We start from the raw sequence: 17,841 nt of genomic DNA, 5'->3' as shown, positions 1-17,841 counted from the left end.
TTGTATTAAAGGTTAACTAAAAGAGGACATATATATTATTAAAAGGGTTATCCATGACTTTTATTATTCTTGTGTAAGGGACTAAGAACTATGCAGGCAGGTACTTGCTAACTACCTGCCTGTTCTGCACTGGGCAATCTCTTTCATTCTGCTCTGTTGTTGGGGAGTCGCTGCAGACATCATGCTGATTGACAGCTAGCTTGCAACAGTTAAACAGCGGAGAGCTGGCTGTCAATCAGCTTGACACCGGCAGAAACACCCAGTCAACAGACCAGGGCGGAAGAGAAAACCATGGTCTGCCGATGCAACTTTAGCACGAGTGGTCCGTGACTTCTCTGAGCTGGTAAAAATCCACACTGGGCACAACAAGCAGGCCATTAACAATTATGCATTAAAATAATAAAAGTGCCAGACAATCCCTTTACCCCCAAGGGTGCTTTGCATGTTCATGACCGGGCCAATTTTTACAATTCTGACCACTGTCCCTTTATTATATTATTATATATATTATATATTATTTATTGTTATAGCGCCATTTATTCCATGGCGCTTTACATGTGAGGAGGGGTATACATAAAAACAAGTACAATAATCTTAAACAATACAAGTCATAACTGGTACAGGAGGAGAGAGGACCCTGCCCGCGAGGGCTCACAATCTTCACCTTTATGAGGTAATAACTCTGGAACGCTTCCATGGATCCCGGTGATTCTGACATTGTTTTCTTGTGACATTGTACTTCATGTTAGTGGTAAAATTTCATTCAAATAACTTGCGTTTATTTGTGAAAAAACGGAAATTTGGCGAAAATTTTGCAATTTTCCAACTTTGAATTTTTATGCCCTTAAATCACAGAGATATGGCACACAAAAAACTTAATAACATTTCACATATGTTTACTTTACATCAGCACAATTTTGGAACCAAAATTTTTTTTTGTTAGGAAGTTATAAGGGTTAAAAGTTGACCAGCGATTTCTCATTTTTGCAACACCATTTTATTTTTACGGACCACATCACATCTGAAGTCACTTTGAGGGGTCTATATGATAGAAAATACCCAAAAATGACACCATTCTAAAAAGTGCACCCCTCAAGGTGCTCAAAATCACATTCAAGAAGTTTATTAACCCTTCAGGTGCTTCACAGGAATTTTTTGAATGTTTAAAAAAAAAAAAAGAACATTTAACTTTTTTTCACAAAAAAATTACTTCAGGTCCAATTTTTTTATTTTACCAAGGGTGACAGGAGAAATTGGACTGCAAAAGATATTGTGAAATTTCTCCTGAGTATGCTGATACCTGATATGTGGGGGAGGGGGGGACCACTGTTCCGGCGCATGGCAGAGCTCAGAAGGGAAGGAGCGCCCTTTGACTTTTTCAATGCAAAATTGGCTGGAATTGAGATCGGACACCATGTCGCGTTTGGAGAGCCCCTGATGGAAACTAGACCCCCCCAAGGAACTTATCTAGATGTGTGGTGAGAACTTTGAAACCCCAAGGGCTTCACAGAAGTTTATAACGTACAGCCGTACAATTAAAAAATCATTTTTTTCCACAAAAATGTTCTTTTCACCCTCAATTTTTATTTTTTCAAGGGTATCAGGACCCCAAAAGTTATTGTGCAATTTGTCCTGAGTACGTTGATACCCCATATATGGGGGTAAACCACTATTTGGGCGCATGGCAGATCTCGGAAGGGAAGCAGCGCCATTTGACTTTTTTGGCTGGAATTGGGATTGGACGCCATGCCGCGTTTGGAAAGCCCCTGATGTGCCTAAACAGTGGAAACCCCCCACAAATGACACCATTTTGGAAACTAGACCCCCCAAGGAACTTATCTAGATGTGTGGTGAGCACTTTGAACCCCCAAGTGCTTCACAGAAGTTTTTAACGCCTGGGTGTGAAAATAAAAAAATCATTTTTTCCACAAAAATGATATTTTTGCCCCCAATTTTTTATTTTCCTAAGGGTAACAGGAGAAATTGGACACCAAAAGTTGTTTTGCAATTTGTCCTGAGTAGGCCGATACCCTATATGTGGGGGTAAAACACTGTTTGGGCGCATGGCAGAGCTTGGAAGGGAAGGAGCACCATTTGACTTTTTCAACGCAAAATTGGCTGGAATTGAGATCAGACGCCATGTTGCATTTGGAGAGCACCTGATGTGCCCAAACAGTGGAAACCCCCCAATTCTAACTCCAACCCTAACCCCAACACACCCCTAACCCTAATCTCAGCCCTAACCCTAATGGGAAAATGGAAATAAATACATTTTTTACATTTTATTTTTTTTCCATAACTAAGGGGGTGATAAAGGGGGGTTTGATTTACTATTTATGGCGGGTTTTTATGTTTGGCAGCTGTCATACACTAAAAGACGCTTTTTATTGTAAAAATAGTTTTTGCATCATCACATTTTGAGAGCTATAATTTTTCTGTATTTTGACCCACCGAGTCATGTGAGGTCTTATTTTTTGCGGGACGAGTTGACGTTTTTATTGGTACCATTTTCGGGCACGTGATATTTTTTGATTGCTTTTTATTTAGATTTTTTGGACGCAGAATGAACAAAAACCAGCATTTTAAGAATTTCTTTTGGGGGGTGCGTTTATACCGTTCCACGTGTGGTAAAATTGATAAGGCGGTTTTATTCTTGGGGTCAGTACGGTTACAGCGATACCTCATTTATCATTTTTTTATGTTTTGGCGCTTTTATGCAATGAAAACAATTTTATATAAAAAAAATATTTTTGCATCGCGTTATTCTGCGAGCTATAACTTTTTAATTTTTTCGCTCATGACTATGGCGGCTCGTTTTTTGCGGGACAAGATGACGTTTTCAGCGGTACCATGGTTATTTATATCCGTCTTTTTGATCACGCGTTATTGCACTTTTTGTTCGGCGGTATGATGATAAAGCTTTATTTTTTGCTTTTTTATTTTTAAGGGTTCAATAAAGGGGTTAACTAGTGGGACAGTTTTATAGGTCGTTACGGATGCAGCGATACCAAATGTGTACTTTTCTTTTTTTTTTTTATTTCCAAAAAATTTTAGGGAATTTTTTTTTATTTATTTAGCGATTTTTTATAAATTATTTTTACACTTTTTTTTTTAACTTTATAACAATGTCCCAGGGGGGACATAACTGTGATGTGACAGATCGCTGATCTGTAACATCACAGATCACTGTGACAGATCAGCTATCTGTCACAGGCAGTGCTGCAGGCTTCCTCATGCCTGCGCTTTGCAGGCAGTGAGGAAGCCGGCTCCCTGCAGGCCCCGCCGCCATTTTGGATCCGGGGACTTGCAGGGAAGGAGACCCCCGCAGCAGCGCTGCACATTGCGCTACTGTGGGGGGTCTCAGGAAAGTACGGAGGGAGCCCCCTCCCTGCCAATGCTTCCCTAAACCCCCGGTACACTGCGATCGTGTTTGATCACAGTGTGCCAGGGGTTAACGTGTCGGGGGCAGTACAGTGGGTACAGAAAGTATTCAGACCCCTTTTCAGTCTGCTTCAATGCAGCCATTTGGTAAATTCACAAAAGTTCATTTTTTTCTCATTAATGTACACTCTGCACCCCATCTTGACTGAAAAAAACCCCCAGAAATGTAGAATTTTTTACAAACTTATTAAAAAAGAAAAACTGAAATATCACATGGTCTTAAGTATTCAGACCCTTTGCTCAGACACTCATATTTAAGTCACCTGCTGTCCATTTCCTTGTGATCCTCCTTGAGATGGTTCTACTCCTTCATTGGAGTCCAGCTGTGTTTGATTAAACTGATCGGACTTGATTTGTTAAGGCACACACCTGTCTATGTAAGACCTCACAGCTCACAGTGCATGTCAGACCAAATGAGAATCATGAGGTCAAAAGGAACTAGCCAGGGAGCTCAGAGACAGAATTGTGGCAAGGCACAGATCTGGCCAAGGTTACAAAAGAATTTCTGCAGTACTCAAGGTGCATAACAGTAGCCTCCATAATCCTTAAATGGAGACGTTTGGGACCACCAGAAGTCTTCCTAGACCTGGCCGTCCAGCCAAACTGAGCAATCATGGGAGAATAGCCTTGGTGAGAGAGGTAAAGAACACCAAGATCACTGTGGCTGAGCTCCACAGATGCAGTAGGGAGATGGGAGAAAGTTCCACAAAGTCAACTATCACTACAGCCCTCCACTAGTCGGGCCTTTATGGTAGAGAGACCCAATGGAAGCCTCTCCTCAGTGCAAGACATATGAAAGCCCGCATAGAGTTTGCTAAAAAACATACATGAAGGACTCCCAGACTATGAGAAATAAGATTCTCTGGTCTGATGAGATGAGGTAGAACTTTTTGGTGATAATTCTAAGCGACCTGAGTGGAGAAAACCAGGCACTACTCATAACCTGCCCAATATAATCCCAACAGTGAAACATGGTGGTGGATACATCATGCTATTGGGGTGTTTTTCAGCTGCAGGGACAAGACTGGCTCCAATTGAAGGAAACATGAATGCGGCCAAGTACAGAGATATCCTGGATGAAAACCTCTTCCAGAGTGCTCTGGACCTCAGACTTGGACAAAGGTTCACCTTCCGACAAGATAATGACCCTAAGCACAGAGCTAACATAACAAAGGCGTGGCTTCAGAACAACTCTGTGACCATTCTTGACTGGCCCAGCCAGAACCCTGACCTAAACCCAATTGAACATCTCTAGAGAGACCTGAAAATGGCTGCCCACCAACGTTCACCATCCAGCCTGACAGAACTGGAGAGGATCTGCAAGGAAGAATGGCAGAGGATCCCCAAATCTAGGTGTGTAAAACTTGTTGCATCATTCCCAAGAAGACTCGTGGCTGTACTAGCTCAAAGGGTGCGTCTAATCAATACTGACCAAAGGGCCTGAATGCTTACGACCATGTGATTTCAGTTTTTCTTTAATAAATTTGCAAAAATGTCTACATTTGTTTTGTTTTTTTAATGAAACACAGCTGGACTCCAATGAAGGAGTAGAACCATCTCGAGGATCACAAGTAAATGGACAGTATGTATGTGACTTAAATATGAGTGTCTGAACAGAGGGTCTGAATACTTATGACCATGTGATATTTCAGTTTTTATTTTTTAATAAATTTGCAAAAATGTCTACATTTCTGCTTTTATTCAAGCAAGTCAGTCAAGATGGGGTGCAGACTGCAGAGGGCACATTAATGAGAAAAAAAGAACTTTTTTTGAATTTACCAAATGGCTGCAATGATACAAAGAGTGAAAAATTTAAAAGGGATCTGAATACTTTCCGTACCCACTGTATCTGGTCATGCTCTCTGCAGAGGTAGAAACAATTGTAACCAATCCTGACAAGAGCTACAGGAGTATCTGCTACAGTGTATAGTGTACAGTGCAGGCTGTTTCATTCTACTACTACAGACTGTTGCAATGAAAAACAGGTTATGGATTTCATTATTTCATTAGAATCATTAGTTTCTAAGGCATGCGAACAGATACAAAATACTCCATTCACGTGCAATGGAGTCTAACATTCGACAGTCAGGAGTACTAAGGCAAAAAATGCAAGACTAAAATCAAAACAAAACTTCTCTATGGGTGTGTGCACACGCTGTGGATTCTGCTGGTTTTGGCCCTGCAGATCCGCACACTTTCTGCTGCGGTGTACAGTACCATAATATCCTATGGGAAATGGAAACCGCAGTGTAGACGGTGAGGATTTTTTCGCACAGATTTGCTGCGGTTTCTAATCCGCAGAAAGAATTGACATGTCAATTCTTTCTGCGGATTCCGCTGCGGTTTACCATCTCCTCCATTGCAGAGGTGATAAACTGCAGGCTAATCCGCAGATAAATCCGCAGGTCAAAAGACCTGCGGTTTACCTGCGGATCAATCCGCAGTAGAATCCGCAGCGTGTGTACACACCCTAACATTTGGCCTCCTAAGGCATGGAGTCTATGAACTTACACCATGATCTCATTTACTGACCACAAACCTCAAGAAAATCAGATTGAAGTACATATTTTCTAAATATGGAGGAGGGAGGAAAAAAAAAGAAAAAAAAATACAAAATACATACCAGGCAGGACTGTGGTTCTTAAGTCAATGCAATAATAGGAAAAAAAAAGATGCAACAAGAAGTGATCAAACCGTATCATGTATCCCAATAAAATTATATAAATAAAAACTGCTTGCCAAGCAAGAATCTGGTGCTTTTTTTTTTTTAACAAAGCACTAAAAACAATGGCATAATCGAAATACTGAAACTTTTTTATGCCCCTTCACAATTTCACTGGAATATCTGTTGCCATCTTCCATTATTCCATGTGGTAAAATTAACTGTCATTTCAAAAATAAAAGTTACGGCTATAAGATGAGAAAAAAAAACGAAATTTTTGATATTAGCAATCACAGTATTTGGTCTGTAATGAGTTAATTTTTGTTAAGTGGGTGTCATCACTGAGGGCGAAAATACTTTCCCCTTGTAAGATGTTGCCCAATCATAAGCATGTAGCAGTAATCAGGAGAAAGAACTCGCCCCACCATAGCTTAGAGCAGTTTGTGAGACATATTGTCAGACAACTTCATTTCCTGGTCTAACTACCTGCTTGATTAGAAAGTGCTGTGAGTTGGGCACAGATAACCAACACCTTTTAGAAAAGGTCTCAGCGGTTTGAGTGGGAGGAGGTTCAGTACAGCTGAGTTTGGCCGTGTTACATTACAAACCCTTCTAAACAGCGCTACTCCTCTCATAGCACTGTGACCTCTGCTGTACTGCCCCATCCCACACAGCCTGTGTCCACCACAACTTGTATTCGCTCTGCAGTAAGATCAAGCAAGATGTCATAAGTTTCACAAAGGAATAGCCTTCTTCTGTCGCCTCTCGGATGGATTATTAATTTTTGAAATTCAGTGAAGACAGATTTTTACATTAATAAGATAGAATCTTAGAAGTAACAACTGTGATCTACAGTTGTGAAAAAGTGTTTGCCCCCTTCCTGACTTTCTATTCTTTTGCAGATCACCAAAACAAGTTTAAATATTAGACAAAGAGAACAAGTAAAACAAAAAATGCAATTTTTAAAAAATGAAGGTCTTTATTATTAAAAAGGGGGAAAAAAAAACCTACCGGGCACTGTGATACAGTGATTGCCCCCACCAAATAACTGGTTGGGCCACCATTAGCAGCAACAACTGCAATCAAGCGTTTGCGATAACTGGCAATGAGTATATTACAATGCTCTGGAGGAATTTTGGCCAATTAATCTTTGTAGGATTGCTGTAATTCAACCATATTGAAGGGTTTCTGAGCATGAACCACCTTTTTTAAGGTCATGCCACAGCATCTCAGATTAAGGTCAGGACTTTGACTAGGACACTCCAAAGTCTTCATTTTGTTTTTCTTAAGCAATTCAGAGGTGGACTTGCTGGTGAGTTATGCAGCAGGAAAATGACTTAACATAAGTGTGCTTCAGCTTGAGGTCATGAACAGACGGCCACACATTCTCCATGATTTTTTGGTAGACAGCAGAATTGATTGTTCCCATTTACTACAGCAAGTTTTCCAGATGCTGAAGCAGAAAAAAAACAGCCCCAGACCATCACAATACCACCACCATATTTTACGGTTGGTATGATGTTCCTTTTCTGAAATGCTGTGTTACACTTTCCAAAAAGTTCAACTTTTGTCTCGTCAGTGCAGAGTATTCTCTCAAAATTCTTGGGTATTAAGATGTTTTCTGGCAAAACTGAGACAAACGTTTATGTTCTTATTGCTCAGCAGTGGTTTTCGTCTTGAAACTCTGCCATGCAGGCCATTTTTTCCCGGTCTCCTCCTTATGGTGGAGTCATGAACATGGATCTTAACTGAGGCAAGTGAGGCCTGCAGTTCTTTGGCAGTTGTTGTGGGGATCTTTTGTGACCTATTGGAGGAGTCATCACTGCGCTCTTGGGGTAATTTTGGTAGGCCGGCCTCCCCTGGGAAAGATCATCACTGTTCCATATTTTCACCCTATCTGGATAATTGCTCTCACTGTGGTTCGCTGGAGTCCCAAAGCTTTAGAAATGGCTTTAACATGTTCTCCAGACTGATAAATCTCAATTATTTTGTTTCTCATTTATTCCAGAATTTCTTTTGATCGCTGCATGATGTCTAGATTTTAGGATCCTATGGTCTGCTTCACTTTGTCAGGTAGGTCCTGTTTAAGCGATTTCTTGATTGAGAACAGGTGTGACAGTAATCAGGCCTGGGTGTGGATAGGGAATTTGAACTCTGCTTCCAAAAGAAGTCATAAACCACAGTTAAAACAAACTAAGATGGGGATGGCAATTTCTTTTCTTTTTCACAAAGTACCCTATTGGTTTGGATTTTTTCCCTTAATAAACGACCTTCATTTAAAAACTGAATTTTGTATGTTTACTTGTGCTATCCTTGTCATCCTCAGAAACCCTCCAATATGGTTGAATTACAACAATTCTGCAAAGTTGATTGGCCAAAAATGTAAAAGACTCATTGCCAGTTATAGAAAATGCTTGATTGCAGTTGTTGCTGCTAAGGGTGGCCCAACCAGTTATTAGGTTTAGGGGGCAATCACTTTTTCACACAGTGCCCTGTAGGTTCGGATTTCATTTTCCCTTAATAATAAAGACCTTAATTTAAAAACGGCTTTTTGTGGTTACGTGTGTTATCTTTGTCTAATATTTAAATTTGTTTGGTGATCTGAAGCATTTAAGTGTGACAAACATGCAAAATAGCAAATCAGGAAGTGGGCAAACACTGTTTCACACAACTGCATGTAAAGGGGATGTGAAGCTAGAGAGAGAGCTCCTCCCTCCTCCGATCTACATAGAATCTAGTCGGTAGCAACCATCAACCATGTCAGTAAATGTAAAAATCTGTCTTCACCAAATACAGATTTTGCCGGTGAATTTTTAATTTTGAAAAAGCGATGATCAGTCCAGAAGGACTTTTTCAGCAGTCAACCTGTATGCCCATATTAAGAGTTTAGTCAATTGTGGTGACAGATTCCCTTAAATGCTAAGTCAGGACCAGAGCACTTAAGTGCCTCATTTGCATATGTATGAAAATGCAAAATGTGAATACAGCAAGGGACAGAAGATAAAAAGGTGTTTGTGGTTATTTCTCAAAGACCTCATGCCAATTCATGCTGTTTTTTTTTTTTTTTGGGGGGGGGGGGGGGGAGGGTGGAGACTATTGATCCATTATTTAAAGGGAACCCATCAGTAGGTTTACAAAAAAAAAAAAATATATATTTTTGGGGGGCGAAATTAAAATAAAAGCTCAGTCACAGTAAATTGAGTACCTATACTTTGGTTAGGTCATCAAAATCAGATTTGTGGGAGGTCTGACTTATTGCACCTCTAACCATCAGCTGTTAATGGCTCCAGGGGCAGCCAAATGTACGAGTATATAATGTACAAAGCTGTACTGCATAGCTCCAGTCAATGCGTAAAGGTCCAAATACGGAAAATTGCACGTCAGCGCACGCTCTTGAACAAGGGGTGCAGTGAGTATTTTGGACTGACAGGTGTTTGACAGAAAGAATGATGTTACACGGTGAAAAAGTGTTTGCACCCACAGAGGTCGCAATATTACCTTTACATGCATTACAGATACTTGTGCAGATAAGATTACACATAAACAGCATTAAATTTTTTTTTAAGTCTCATGCGCATTACTATGCATCAGACATATGCACTGATGGTTAATGATCCCTGTCAATACAGTATTTAAACGGTGCTGACATATCGCAATGAGTTAGGTGGTGGCATGACACTATATATTCATGGCCAGTATACTCAATTCTGCCAGCCCTGGTGATCTGTATTGAGTTAAGCACGGAGATGCTTTATAGTAGTAGAGGAATGCTAAAATGTACAAGACGTGTCAAACTTTGGATGATGCACCAAGTCACATTGAGTAGTATGGAACAAGCAGCAATAAAAGGATTCTGCTAGAGGAATCACAAGTATGGGAACACAAAGCAGTAGCAAGAAAGACCTTTATAGAAGTGCCCAATTGGATGGCCGCCATGGGACCATCTACTATGGCCAGCATTTACATACCGTGAAATAAGAGCGAGCACACGGAATTCAAGCGATCGTATAGGTAAAAAAAAAAAAATTATATACAGATATATAATTGCTTGGGAAAAAATGAATGGCTGACCATTCGGATAATGAACTAGTGTATACAGAGGAAAAAACAACAAGAGGGTCATAACAAATGGTAGGGCTAAAATTGAAAATGTAAAAAAACCCAAAAACAAAACAAAAAAAAAACCACAAATAATATTTGAGACAAACAAATGAAACAATAAAAAAGTTAGGCAAGTGTAGCGCTGGTGGCACATGAAAGTACCGTACCTGCAACTACTGAAAAGACCAATTAAAAAGGAACAATATCTATAAGTGGCACAAAGTTAACACATAGAAAATGATACCATACTAATTAATGAAGGTACTCTGTTATCCATGAAAAAACCTGCTTAATATGATACAGATACAGGAATATATAATGAATCCATGTGGTCAAGAAAGTGCTGGTGTGCTATGTGGAAAAAATGCTGAGGCGAGGTTCACATAGCGTTTGGCAGTCCATTTAACGGACTGCGTTACTCCGCGGCATTAACGCGATGTAACGCATCCGTTAACGCTGCTATACACTTCCATTACTGAGCGTAACGCTAAGGCTAGTTTCACATTAGCATTTACGGCCGCAGCGTCGGGCTGCGCACGGCCGCCGCTAAGCCCCGCCCCCTGCCGTGCCTCCGCCGGTAGCTCCGCCTACAGACGCATGACGCTGCATGCGTCCCCTATCTTTAGCACTGGGGACGCAGGCCGTGCGCAGGTATGCGTTTGGCGGCGCACGCATCCAGGTTGCAATTTGGTGCGCTCAGCGCAGCGTCAAGAGGACGCATGCGCCGCCAAACGCACACCTGCGTCCCCAGTGCTAAAGATAGGGGATGCAGGACGCATGCAGCGTCATGCGTCCGTAGGCGGAGGCGCGGCAAGGGGCGGGGCTTAGCGGCGGCCGTGCGCAGCCCGACGCTGCGGCCGTAAACGCTAATGTGAAATTAGCCTTACGCATGTCATAAGCGGCATGCGTTAGCGATGTGCCGTCATTCTGTGATGGACCCTCGGACGCAGTCTGCAGCGTTCGAGGGTCCGTCACTGCTAGTACAGATGGGAGGATCTGCGCTAGCTAAAAGCGGTCAGAATAAGCCGGATTACTTACCGGTAATGCTCTTTTAATGAGTCCACGACAGTACCCACTGGAGGTATCGGATCCGCCCCATTTGGAACAGGAAACCCTACAGGAAAGATAAAAGGGGCGGTCCGCCTTTCCTCCTCAGTTTTGCATTTCAGAGTACCAGGAGGACCGTCAAGGATTAGGCAATGTCTTGTACTTGTAACTTTACTTATCCAACTTTAGCAGATATACTTTTAATATTGATATTTCTAGCAGGGAGGGAAGTGAGCAGGTGCTGTCGTGGACTCATTAAAAGAGCATTACCGGTAAGTAATCCGGCTTTTTACCCTTCGCCATGACAGCACCCACTGGAGAGATTCCAGAGACCATCACCTGGGTGGGACCACCGTGCTAAGGACAGTCCTGCCAAAGCTTAGGTCAGAAGTAGACGAAAGGTCAAGTCTATAGTATCTATAGAAGGTAGAAGGGGATGACCAAATTGCCGCTTTACATATGGTTTCAATTGGAACGTCTCCCCTCTCCGCCCAGGAGGCCGCCATTGCTCTGGTGGAATGTGCTCTGATGTCGTCCGGAGGTTCTTCCTTTTTTGCAGAGTAGGCTAAACGAATGGCATCCCTGATCCATCGGGAAATGGTGCTCTTTGTGACTCCATACCCTTTTTTACAGCCCTGAAAGGAAATGAAGAGAGCCCTACACTGCCTCCAGCTCTCGGACCTTTCAATATACTTTAGGACAGTTCTTCTGACGTCCAAAGTGTGGAATTTCTGCTCTTCCGGAGTGGAGGGATCTTCAAAGAAGGTTGGGAGGAGTATCTCCTGAGACCTATGGTACTTTGTTGATACCTTAGGCAGGTATGAGGGGTCTGGCTTTAATATTAATCTATCCCGGTATACCTGCAAAAAGGGTGGATCTATGGACAGGGCCTGGATATCACCCACTCTCCTAGCGGATGTCAGTGCTACCAAGAGGGCCGTCTTAAATGATAAATATTTAAGGGATATCGTATCTATCGGTTCAAAAGGTTCTTCTGTCAGGGCGTCTAACACCAAGTTTAAGTCCCATGTAGGGATTGTAGGTATGTGAACCGGAGTTATTCTTTCACATGCTGTAATGAATCGTGATATCCACTTATTCCCTGCTATATTATGGCCATACAGCGCCCCAACGCAGACACCTGTACTTTCAGTGTGTTTACTGACAAGCCCAATTCCTTCCCTTTTTGTAGGAATTCTAAGATAGGAACTATCGGGACTTCTGCTGTATGAGATGCTGTATGAAACTGTAGGAATTTCTTCCATATTCTTTTATAAATTTGGGTTGTGGCCCGCTTCCTGCTCAGTAGGAGCGTAGTAATTAATGATTCCGAAAAACCACTTGATCTTAATAGGTGCCTTTCAAGTTCCACGCCGTCAAGTGTAAGTTGTCCACTTGAGGGTGGAAGAAAGGGCCTTGGGAGAGTAGGTTGGGGTTTGAGGGAAGAACCCAAGGATCTGTCACTGACATAATTCGTAGCCACGAGAACCACGGTCTCTTGGGCCAGAATGGTGCTATCAGGATTACTCTCGCCTTTTCCTCTCTGATTTTCCGAATCACTTGTGGTAGGAGAATCAATGGAGGGAAGGCGTATGCCAGCTTGAATTTCCATGAGGCCTGGAGGGCATCCAGTATGTCTGGGTGATCTGCTGGAGACAGGGAAGCAAAGGTCTTTGTTTGTCTGTTCTCCCTTGTGGCGAAGAGGTCCACTTGAGGATGCCCCCATAGAGCTACTATGTCCTGGAAGATTTGGCGATTGAGGCACCACTCCCCTTGCTGAAGTGTGTGTCGGCTTAAGAAATCTGCTTCTTGGTTGTCCTCTCCTCTGATATGAAGAGCTGAGAGGGACAACAAATTGCTTTCGGCTAAGCTTAAGATTCTTGCCGCAGAAGACATCAGAGTCTCTGATCGAGTACCTCCTTGTCTGTTTATGTAGGCCACTGTGGTGGTGTTGTCCGACAGGATCCTGACATGTTTCTGTTGGAGCTGTGGAAGGAAATGATGTAGAGCATAGTATACTGCTGTCAGTTCTTTTAAATTAGACGAGTATTCTCTTTCCTCTCTATTCCATCTTCCTTGACAAAAGCTATTCCCCATATGGGCTCCCCAGCCTTGGGGGCTAGCGTCGGTGGTTAGGATACCAGATGGTACTATGACCCATGGGACTCCTGAGGATAGATGGTCATCATCTAACCACCATTCCAGAGAAGTCAAGACCTCCTGAGTTAGAGTTAGCTTGCTCTCGAGGTGACCACCATGTCGCCTCTCCTCCTGGAGAATCTGATGCTGAAGTGTGCGGACATGATAATGGGCCCACCGGACTGCAGGGGCACAGGAATCTAGCGACCCCAATAGCGACATTGCCCCTCTCAGAGACATGCGTGGTCTATCTATGGCTGCCTCTACTTTCTCTTTTGTTAGTGCAATCTTTACCTGAGGAAGTAGACATTTCTGGGTTATGGAGTTCAATTGGAACCCCAAAAACATCTGGAGGGATTGCGGAACGAGCCTGGACTTCTGTATATTGATGATCCAGCCTAGGTCCTGCAAAGATGAGATTGCATCAGCCACTCGTTCGGTACATTGGGTATCCGAGTTCCCGATTATTAGGAAGTCGTCTAAGTAAGGTACGATTAAAGTATCTTTTTGACGAAAATAGGCCATCACCTCTGCCATCACCTTGGTGAAGATTCTTGGCGCTGTAGAGGCCGAAAGGCATGGCTGTGTACTGGAAATGACGGACCTTGCCATCGAACACCACTGCGACCTTTAGATATTTTTGGTATCTATTATGGATAGGAAGATGATAGTAAGCATCTTTTAAGTCAATCCCCGCCATCACACAATTTGGAAAGAGAAGCTTTATGGTGGATCTGATTGATTCCATCTTAAACTTATAATTTTTTATAAACGTATTAAGCTTCCTTAAATTAATAAGGCCTCTTTCACACATCAGGTTTTCGCCGTCAGGCGCGATCCGGCGCATTTGACAAAAACCGGATCTGGCGAAATGCAATGTCGGATCCGGTTTCCCCCCCATTGACTTGCATTAGAGCCGGATCGAGCCGGATGGCCATGCGTTTCATCCGGTTTTCGCCGGATCCGGCAATGTGCCGCGATCCGGCGTCTGGAAAAAACGGCTACTGTAACGTTTTTTGTCTCCGGCGAAAAAGCCGGACACGCCGGATCCGGCGTGTCCGGCTTTTTCACACAATGAAAGCCTATGAGCGCCGCAATACGCCTGATCCGGCGATAGCCGGATCCGTTTTTTTTGGTCTGAGCATGCTCAGTAGCTCTGCCCACAAGACATATATAAAAGCAAGACAGTGGGACCCTCAGCCACACCCAACATGCCACCCAAGCCAAGAACCAGGAGCAGGAGAAGGCAGGAGACATCTGCAGCAGCACCATCAGCACCACCACCACCACACCAAATGGAGCAGCAAATGGAACATGCTGAGGAGGGGAGTCCAGCAGCAGATGAGAGACGGTAATTATCAAATCCCCCATTCCTCCAAACTAGGGCCATGGAATATCAAGATATTCATTGGCCCTTTGTTTCTCTTTATTCAACAGCCGCCCAAGAGATGCAGCAGCAGCAATGGCAGCAGCAGGAACACCACCCACAGCCATGGAGTCTGGCCAGCAGGCAGACAGCACATCTTCTTCTGGGAGCCCTCCCTCGCATCGTCAGCGTTTGACGGTAAGTTTTTATTTCCAAAATCCATCATCTCTGTAATATATGTCTATTCATTGCCTTTTATTTCAAAACAGGAATCACAAGATGAAGAGGAGCTCCCAGAAGAAGAAGGAAGGGGTGGACTGACACCTGGAGTGGGCTCACAATTGGTAAGATTTTTGCATCAAACGCAGAAACACAACATCACACTACACACAACACATAGAAAACAATGTTCTGCAGACCACACACAGCAAACAAATGCCTACATCCAAAGACATAACATTTTTTGTTTTCTTCTCTAGTCTTCCCAATCTGGTGCTCGGCCAAGAGGTCCTCGCAGTGCCTCCCAGGGTCGTCGGCGACAGCAACGCGGAGGTCACCAGCGTGTAAGTATAAATATTTTTGCTTTGTTTTTTTGCACTTATTTCATTTCTTTTGTGGAGACTAATTATGTTATTTTTGTCTTTTTCTTTAACAGCCTTCACAGCGTGCTCCCGACTCCGACGGTGAGGATGGAGGAATCGATGTGGACCACCTCATCGATCTCGTCAGAGAAAGGGAGCCGCTCTGGAATATGGCTGACCGCCGCCACGCTGACCTGATTGTTACCCGGCGACTCTGGGAGGAAATCTGTTCGCTCCTTGTGGACCGCTGGGAGGACCTCGATGCTCGGGCCCAGATTAAAGAGCGTAAGTATATACAGTACCGGTTGCTTGATGTAAACCAGTGTTTCCCGAACAACAGTCCTCGTGGTCCCCACGGATCATGTGTTCGGGATTTCTATTTACTATGGAAATCCTGAAAACATGACCCCTGGGGACCATGAGGACTGGAGTTTGGGAAACACTGATGTTGTATAATAACCACTCCTTTCTCGTTTCAGGGAACAGAATTGTGAAGCGGTGGCGGTCTGTGAGGGATCGTTTCGAGAAGGAGTTCAATAAAGAGATGCGGGCCCCGAGTGGATCTGGAGGACGCAGGAGCAAGTACAAGTACGCACAAGCCCTGTCGTTCCTCCGGGAAACAATGGTCACTAGAAGGTAAATATTACACACCACATGTGAAAAAAAATGTTAGATGTAACTTTTTTTTTTCAGCCAGGGCCATACCATGTCACTATTTTAATTGTTTTTTTTTCTCTTTATTCCACAGCACGGTGAGCAGAACTCGGGAGCCTGCACGATTGGACCCTTCTGAGGCGATCCCTGAGGAGACCGGCACCGAGGGACACTTCGACCGCCCCGGTACATATGCACCTTCCCAGCCTTCCCACACATTCGACCCATCTGTCCCATCCACCAGCACAGGAGCATCGTGGCCGCCTACATTACATGAAGCTGCTGGTGAGGAGATCGATTTCCCTTTACCCCACCCTTCTGCCCCTGCCACCTCTAGTACACCTGCGGGTACTGGGCGGCAGCGGCAGAGGGGTCAGGAAAAGACTTATGCGCCAGAGTTCTTGCATCTGAATGCATCTTTCCAGAACTGTCTAAAAGTCTTGTCAGAGCAAATCTCCGCAGGCTTTCAGCAGATCAACTCCAGCATTCTGGAGGTTAAGACACTTCTGCAAACCATGCATTCAGAAGCAAGATCTTCGCCAAACCACACCTTTTTCAGGTCTGTTGTGGAGCGCATGGAAACGCTATCTCCTACCCAGCAGATGCATGTAATGCATTCATGCCACGGTGCTCTCCAGCAAGTTACCTCCCAACCTCCTCCTCCCACCACAGTAGTTCCTCCACCTGCACCCCCTCCAACCACTTTCTATCCTCCCCCTCCTATTACATCTGCACCCCCTCCTATTACATACCAGCAACCTCCCCAGTACCAGCAACCTGCCCCGTACCAAACTCCTTCCCCGTACCAAACTCCTTCCCCATACAACTTGCCATCAACATCATCTGCTCCTACAGTCCCTGCCCAACCCTCCACTCCACCGCCCACCACCTCTTCTGCCTCCCACATGTCCACCCATTCTGTAGCTTTTTCCACACCATCACCTCTAACTGTTCCTTCCCCACCACGATCCCAATCCTCTCTCCACACTCCCAGTGTCGAAGTGTCCCGCAGCCCCTCCAGCAGTATTTCCACCCCACACTACACAGATTTATGATGTGTTTTGTAATAAAAATGCCCAGTTGGTTTCAAACCTTTATTAAAAAAGTTTTTTTAACTTTAAAAACAGTTTACAAAAAAAATTATTTTAAATAAAAGTTAAAATTATTGTTTACACTGGTTGTCTGTCATTTCTTTCTGCGGCGAAATATGTTTAAAAAAAAAGGTTAAATACAGGGTATTTAAAAGGTAAAAAGGTATTCAAAACCAGGTATATAACTGTGGGTAAATTTTAGCTTTTTGCCACAGTTGTGTTCCTGGTTGTGTTTGAAGCAAAGTATTTCACCTAAAAAGTTGTGTTTATTGTTGGTGATTTCCTAACAATGTACACAACTTTTGTTAAAAGGTGAAATACTTTGCATAAAACACAACCAGGTACACACCTGTGGCCTAAAGCTAAAAATAGAGACCATGACAAGATAGCCAACTTTGGTTGGCAAAGGTATATACTGTTGGTACAGAAGGTACACAAGTTTGGTTGGGCACAAATCTTTCACACTCTGTCATCCTGCCAGTGTACTCTGCCTTGAGGTGACAAAGTATAGTGCAAAATTGTCCCTCATTACTGAAACCGTCACAGAACTTCTAGTGGTAATGTCATGGTAATCTTGCAAGGTGGTTTCTTCAGAGGTGTCCTCAATGGAAATGGGTTCCTTGCAGATAACAAAATTGTGGAGTACCACGCAAGCTTTGATCACCTCGTCCACAGTTTCTGTCTTGAGGTTGATCCCAGTCAATAGGACCCGCCATTTGGCTGTCAGAATACAAAAGGTACATTCAACCATTCTTGTTC

General features: G+C 43.4%; 1 protein-coding gene across 3 annotated transcripts in view; it reads right to left on the bottom strand.

Annotated features, from left to right (window-relative positions):
• Positions 1-17,841, bottom strand: part of LOC141046815 (serine/threonine-protein phosphatase 2A regulatory subunit B'' subunit beta-like) — a 53,728-nt gene that overhangs the window by 23,034 nt on the left and 12,853 nt on the right. The window lies entirely within an intron of this gene.

This window comes from Dendrobates tinctorius, unplaced genomic scaffold, assembly GCF_039654945.1.
Source record: "Dendrobates tinctorius isolate UK_male_01 unplaced genomic scaffold, ASM3965494v1 ptg000121l, whole genome shotgun sequence".
In the NCBI taxonomy this organism is placed as follows: Eukaryota; Metazoa; Chordata; class Amphibia; order Anura; family Dendrobatidae; genus Dendrobates; species Dendrobates tinctorius.
This window is presented reverse-complemented; position numbering and strand designations above follow the sequence as displayed.